Raw genomic sequence first — 7,258 nt, 5'->3', positions numbered from 1 at the left:
TGGGCCACTTCTCCCCAGACACAAAGCAGATGACCACAGGACTTGAATTAGCACCCAGGGTTATTTTGGGTGTATCTTTAGTGCAGCAACAGTCCATCTTTTTAGCTCACACCAGCATATCTTGCTAGCCTAATCATTATAAAGCCCTTTTGCTGCTCCTTTTCTATTCTGTCAACTGTCTGTGGAGAAATCCCCAAGGGGCCATAAGTATTGTGTCTGGAATTGGTTCCTTCCGGTGGGTTATTGGTCTCACTGACTTCAAGAATGAAGCCGCAAACTCTTGCAGTGAGTGTCACAGTTCTTAAAGATGATGTGTCCAGAGTTTGTTCCTTCAGATGTTCAGATGTGTCTGGAGTTTCTTCCTTCTGGTGGGTTCCTGGTCACGCTGACTTCAGGAGTGAAGTTGCAGACCTTCGCAGTGAATGTTACAGCTCTTAAAGGTGGCATGTCCAGAGTTGTTTGTTCCTCCCGGTGGGTTTGTGGTCTCACTGGCTTCAGGAGTGAAGCTGCAGACCTTTGCGGCAAGTGTTACAGCTCATAAAGGTAGTGCGGACCCGAAGAGTGAGCAGCAGCAAGATTTATTGTGAAGAGTGAAAGAACAAAGCTTCCACAGTGTGGAAGGGGACCTGAGTGGGTTGCCATGGCTGGCCTGGGTGGCCAGCTTTTATTCCCTTATTTAGCCCTGCCCATGTCCTGCTGATTGGTCCATTTTACAGGGCGCTGGTTGGCCCATTTTACAGTTTGGTCCGTTTTTACAGAGTGCTGATTGGTACGTTTACAAACCTTTAGCTAGACACAGAGTGCTGATTGGTGCATTTTTATAGAGTGCTGATTGGTGCGTTTACAAACCTTTAGCTAGACACAGAGCACTGATTGGTTTTTACAGAGTGCTGATTGGTGTGTTTACAAACCTTTAGCTAGACACAGAGCAATGATTGGTGCATTTACAATCCTTTAGCTAGGCAGAAAAGTTCTTCAAGTCCCCACCGGATTAGCTAGAAACAGAGTGCTGATTGGTGTGTGTACAAACCTTTAGCTAGACACAGAGCACTGATTGGTGCATTTACAATCCTTTAGCTAGGCAGAAAAGTTCTCCAAGTCCCCACAAGACCCAGAAGCCCAGCCGGCTTCACCTCTCAATCCCCCCTCTAAGCAGGACACCCCAACTACTGTTGGGAATTGGCCAATGACTGCTCTAGCTACTTCCTGCTGGATAGGGGCAAAGAAAGGGCCCTGCAGTTGCAGTGTCCTCCAAAGGGGAACTCTTTAGGCCAGTGAAAGGGCCAGCAGGTCAGTCCAGGGATCCTTGGTAGAAATTGTGAGTTGAGCTCATTTGGGGTTCCATTTGTAAGACCATCTGTAACTTGATGGCCTCGATTCTAGAGGAAACAAATTTGACAAGAAGATTAAAAACACAGGGCCTGAAGGTGAGTAATAGCAAGATGGCTGCCATGGGACCTAGAAAGGGGAGAAGCCATGTTGCCCAACTCCAGAGGTTGGTATAAGAGTTTGAAAGGCGTTGTCTGATTTCAGAAGCCTTTTCCTGTAAACGCTGGGCAGCATCTCGTACTATCCCTGACTGGTTAGTGTAAAAACAACACTCTTTCCCTAAGAAGATGCAAAGTGCTCCTTTCTCAGCAATGAGGAGGTCTAGGCCTCGACAGTTTTGGAGAGTCACTGCTGCCAAAGAGTCTGTTTGGGATTGTAGAATAAGGATAGATTTCATTATTTCTTGCAAACTGTCTGAGAAATCCTTTGAGAGTGTGTGGTAGTAGGATAATGAAGTAGATAAACTGGCTATTCCAGTTCCTGTAGCAGTAGCCATTCCTAACCCTGTAAGTAGGAGTATTAGTTGTATGGCTCTACGCTGATGGACTTGAGCTTTGAGGGGCACTGATAGGGTCTGATTTCCACAAGATTAGAAGTTAGGATAATATATGTTTACACTATTAACTTTTAGCAAACTTTACTTTTGTTGAAAACCTTGAAAGTTTGGAATTTCAATTATTCTTTGCTATTAATAAGACCTTGTTCAGTCCATATTAACTTAGAATTGGTATAGATGGCTTCTTCCTGATTCTGTAAGTACTTTAAGGTTTGGCTGAGTGCAAACAGCTTGCACATTTGAGCAGACCAATTATTAGGCAATTTTCCTAACCCTGCTTCTGTAAGAGTTTCCTTATCACTTACTGAATACCCATTGTGTCTTTTTCCTTAATCTCCTGGGAGGAACCATCTATCGCCCTGTCCTGAAGGGAGTTCCTCCTGTGTCTGGTTGGACCTTCAGATTTAGATCTCCTGTTAGGAAACCTGCTGGGTTAAGGATTTTTGATAGGAAGGCTACGGGTTGTCAGTGGCCTCAGTGCTTTCGGGATTTGCCCTTGTTTACACTGACAGCAAGGTGGTATTGGAGTGTTATAGAGTTACAGAGAAGACCTTCAATGATCAATTATAGGTTTTAAATTTACCCTGGCTCTTTTTTTTTTTTTTTTTTTTTGAGGCGGAGTCTCGCTCTGTCGCCCAGGCTGGAGTGCAGTGGCGCGATCTCGGCTCACTGCAAGCTCCGCCTCCCGGGTTCCCGCCATTCTCCTGCCTCAGCCTCCCGAGTAGCTGGGACTACAGGCGCCGCCACCACGCCCGGCTAATTTTTTTGTATTTTTAGTGGAGACGGGGTTTCATTGTGTTAGCCAGGATGGTCTCGATCTCCTGACCTCGTGATCCGCCCGTCTCGGCCTCCCAAAGTGCTGGGATTACAGGCTTGAGCCACCGCGCCCGGCCTACCCTGGCTCTTAAAGGAATAGGGTACACTGTTTTTTCTTTACTACTTCTATCTCTTTCTCTGTCTTTGACTCCTTTGTGTCTTCCTCTCTTTCCTTCTCTCTTTGACTTTTTGTCTGTCTCTTCATCTCTCTCTCTCTTCCTCTTCCTCTCTCTGTCTCTCTCTCTGACTTTCTTTCTCTGTCTCTCTCTTTGACTCCTTTCTGCTGGTCTTTCCCTGCCTCTGCCAGCCTCTTATGCTGCTGTTCTCCCCTCTCCTTCCCCTTTTGATTGCTTTGGCAGTGTAAGCCTGCCACTTCCTTGGGTTTTTGCACTGCGTGCAATAACTCCATGGTTTCTTTGTGGTATTTAATGGGGGTTCCCCCAGAGGTTAGGAACTCCCTTTCTTTCCATATTGCAGCATGGGCATGTAGGATTAGATAAGCATGCTTGCTATCTATATACACATTTATTCTTTTTCCCTTTCCCAGTTCTAAGGCTCGGGTAAGCACCACTAGTTTTCCTAACTGGGTGCTGGTCCCTGGGGGAAGAGGCTTACTTTCAAGTATGGTTACATCACTAACTATGGCATAACCTGCTCTTCGCATCCCATTTGCCACAAATGAACTTCCATCAGTATATAGGTTAAGGTCAGGATTAGCTAAGGGGACTTCTAAGAGATCATTTTGGGCGGCATAAGTCTGGACTACAACCTGTTGGCAGCCACCCTCGACTGGCTCCTCATCCTCTGGGAGAAAAGCGGCAGGGCTGAGGGCTGCACACATACGCACTTGAAGCACTGGTTCTTCAAGGAGTAGCACCTGGTATCTAAGCAGGTGGTTGTCTGATAGCCATAAACTTCCTTTGGCACCTAGTGTGCCATTTACTTCATGAGTAGTCCAGACAGTGAGATCCTTTCCTTGTATTATTTTGATAGCCTCTGACACTAAGACAGCCACTGCCACAACTACCCGTAAACAGTGAGGCCAGCCTTTTGCTACTATATCAATTTCCTAACTTAGGTATGCCACTGGTTGTGGGGTTGTCCCATGAGTCTGAGTAAGGACCCCAAGAGCTATTCCTGCTCTCTCTGTGACATATAAAGAAAAATTTTGTCCTGTGGGAAGGCTTAAGGCTGGAGCTTGAGTTTGTTCCTTCCAATGCCCAGACTTCAGGGTTGATTCCCTCCTCAAGCAGGAGACAACAAATAAGTAACTTGTTCCCCATATTCATGTAGATAATAGCTCCAGCCTTGGCTAATATATCCCTCCCTAATAAGGGTGTGGGACTTTCAGGCATAACAAGAAAGGCATGTGAAAAGAGCAAAGTCTCCCAATTACAACTGAGGAGGTGGGAGAAATACCTGGTTACAGGCTGTCCCAGGATTCTTCTGATGGTAATGGACCTTGAGGGCAGCTTTCCAGGACAGGAAATTAACCCTGAGAAAGCTGTGCCAGTGTCCAGGAGGAAGACAATTTCCTGGCCCTCAATGGTTATACATACCTGGGGCTCAGTGAGAGTGATGACATGAGCTGGCGCTTGCCCCGGGCACCCTCAGTCCTGTTGTTGGATCATCTGGTTGGGGGCTTCTGTCCTTTGTCCTCTGGGGTGCTGTGCCTTCCAGTGATTGCCTTGGCATAGTGGACATGGGTAAGGGGGCAGCTTGTTTCTCATAGGGCAATCTTTTTTAAAGTGTCCTTGTAAACCACACTGATAACAAGCCCTACCAGGTGATTGGCCTGCTCCATTTTCTGTCCTCTCTGAACCACCAATGTTTGTTTGTCTGAGGGCCATGACCAAGGCTGTGGCCTTTCTCTGATCTCACTTTTCCTTTTGGGTCTGTTCCTCTTGGTCCCTATTATAGAACACTGAGGTTGCCAGGTTTAATAATGCCTACAGATTTTGTTCAGGGCCCAGGGCTTGCTTTTGGAGCTTTCTCCTGATATCTGCAGCTGATTGGGTAATAAACTTATCTTTTAGGATCAATTGACCCTCCAGTGAGTTGGGTGACAGGAGAGTATATTTTCTTCAGGCCTCCCGTAGCCACTCGAGGAAGGCAGAAGGATTTTCTTCCTTTCCCTGAGTTATGGTGGACATCATTGAATAATTCATGGGCTTTTTCCTAATTCTCCTTAGTCCTTCTAGAACACAAGTCAGCAGATGTTTACGACTCCAGTCCCCATGATTTGAGTCGAGGTCCCAGTGGGGATCCATTCCGGGGGCAGCTTGCTGACTGGTAGGGAATTTGTCCTTTTCTTTGGCTGTTATTCTATCATTTAGTTGACTGAGATACCAGGTGTCTCCAAACTCTCAGGCTGCAGCTAAAACCACATTCTTTTCATTAAAGGCCAGGGTTTGATCTAACAATAGCATGACATCTCTCCAAGTGAGATCAAAGGTTTGCCCTAGACCCTGTAGGACATCTATGTACCTATCAGGATCATCCAAAAACTTCCCCAGATCTAACTTGATCTGCTTTAAATCAGAGATGGAGAAAGGGATATTTACCCGGGCTGGGCCAAATTCCACTCCCCCTACAGCTTGAAGGGGACATAACCGATAGCCTGGGGGTTTTTGTGGTCCTTTGGAGATTTCTTTGCTTGTCTCCTTCTGGGCAGGGGAGATTAGAGGAGGCTTATCATTAATAGGAAGGGGAGCTATAGGGAGGCTAGGATATGGAGTTAAGCTGAGAGGTCCTCCTGTGGGATATAAATTGCAAGCTTTGCATAGTTGTGGATTCTCCGTCAATGAAAAGAAAGCTTGGACATAAGGTATTTCACTCCATTTGCCTTCCCTCTTACAGAAAAGGTCAAGCTGCAGGATAGTATTGTAATTTATACTTCCCGCAGGTGGCCATTTCTCCCCATAAGAGAGAGCATACTGGGGCCAAGCCATAGTGCAGAAAAAAATGAGCCGCCTCTTTTTCAGGGTTTGCAGGTCAAATTGGTCCCAATGGCTTGGGATGCATTTCAAGGGTGAGCCTGTTGATGCCTGAGTGTTTCGCATCTAAAAGACAAAACTGCCTGCGGTTTTGGTTTGTTTGTTTCTCCCCCTGCCCAAGAACCTGCAATGGTCCCTGGACCCTGCTGATCACAATAGTTGTGCTCACCGATGCAGCAGTAGAAACACTAGTTTTCCTCCTAGACCACAAGGAGGACTGAGGAATGTCAGATTTAGAAGTCCTTACCGATGCATTCTCAAAAATCTGCACCCTTGCCTGTCCTCCTAGACCACAAAGAGGACTGAGGAAAATCCGATATAGTGGCCCTTACTGATGCGTTCTTGAAAACCTGTTAGAGTCCTAAGCATTCTCCTGTTAGTACTGGGACTTTACCCTGTCCTATAAAGATGTTATGCCCCCAAAATGAAGTGGAGGGCCATACCCTGAGGGAGGGGAGGGATCTCCAGAGTTGGAAGAGTGATACCTTTTTGTCCTCACTTATATGAATAGGAAGGATATCATTTCTGAAGCTCCCGATATCCTAGCTTCCGGAATAGCTTTTGTTAGGCCTGCTAGTCTGAGGAGGGATCCTAAAATTCCAGATAAGATAGTCCTCTGCCCCAGTGGGGCTTTGGGCAAAAATTATGTCTTTCTGATTGGTGAGCCCAGGTGCCTAAAGAAGGTAACAGAGTCCTGAATTTTATACTAGAAATCATTCTTACAGGAGAAACTAGAAAAGCACCAGAGACAGAGAGTGGTTTTTAGAAGTGGGACTAGCCTTGGAGAAGAGAGGCGAGAGGAAGTTTGTCTGACAGGCATTAGGACCCAGGAGGCAAGGGTTAGGATAGATAGGATAGATGGGTGAGTCTCGCTTGGGCGACATGACTTTGAGAGTTCTGCTCATGGCCATAGGGTCAACCAACATGTTGTCAGGACCCCAGAGCTGAATGGCTTTCCTCTCTGTTTACCCTCGGCTCAGCCCAAAAGTACAGGAGAAGTGGAAGCTGGTTCCAGGCATACCAACGCTCCCAACTCCAAAGAGTCAGAGGTTGTTAGAGAGCCCTTTCCCAGAAAGCCTGACACCCGTGTCTTTAGTCCAGCGGCCATGCTAGTCACTTTTAACTGGCCGACAGGTGCCTGGTATTTAGCCCCCAAATTCTAAGGAAAAATAGGACAGAATAGCAAGCAAAAGGGGTCCAATGGGTACTCATTGCTTGGTGATAGGCGATAGTTCCTGTGGTCACTAAAATGTGTCCAGAATTGGTTCCTTCCAGTGGGTTCTTGGTCTCACTGACTTCAAGAATGAAGCTCTGGACCCTCATGGCACGTGTTACAGTTCTTAAAGATAGTGTGTCTGGAGTTTGTTCCTTCAGATGTTCAGATGTGTCCATAGTTTCTTCCTTCCGGTGGGTTCGTGGTCTTGCTGACTTCAGGAGTGAAGCCGCAGATGTTCACAGTGAGTGTTACAGCTCTTAAAGATGGTGCGTCTGGAGTTGTTTGTTCCTCCTGGTGGGTTCATGGTCTCACTGTCTATAGGAGTGAAGCTGCAGACCTTTGTGG

General features: G+C 46.6%; 1 pseudogene; it reads right to left on the bottom strand.

Annotated features, from left to right (window-relative positions):
• Positions 1 to 1,291: 1,291 nt before the first annotated feature.
• On the bottom strand, positions 1,292 to 7,020 carry LOC139361228 (uncharacterized; annotated as a pseudogene).
• Between the last annotated feature and the right edge of the window lie 238 nt (positions 7,021 to 7,258).

Source organism: Macaca nemestrina, chromosome 2 (genome assembly GCF_043159975.1).
Source record: "Macaca nemestrina isolate mMacNem1 chromosome 2, mMacNem.hap1, whole genome shotgun sequence".
Lineage (NCBI taxonomy): Eukaryota > Metazoa > Chordata > Mammalia > Primates > Cercopithecidae > Macaca > Macaca nemestrina.
This window is presented reverse-complemented; position numbering and strand designations above follow the sequence as displayed.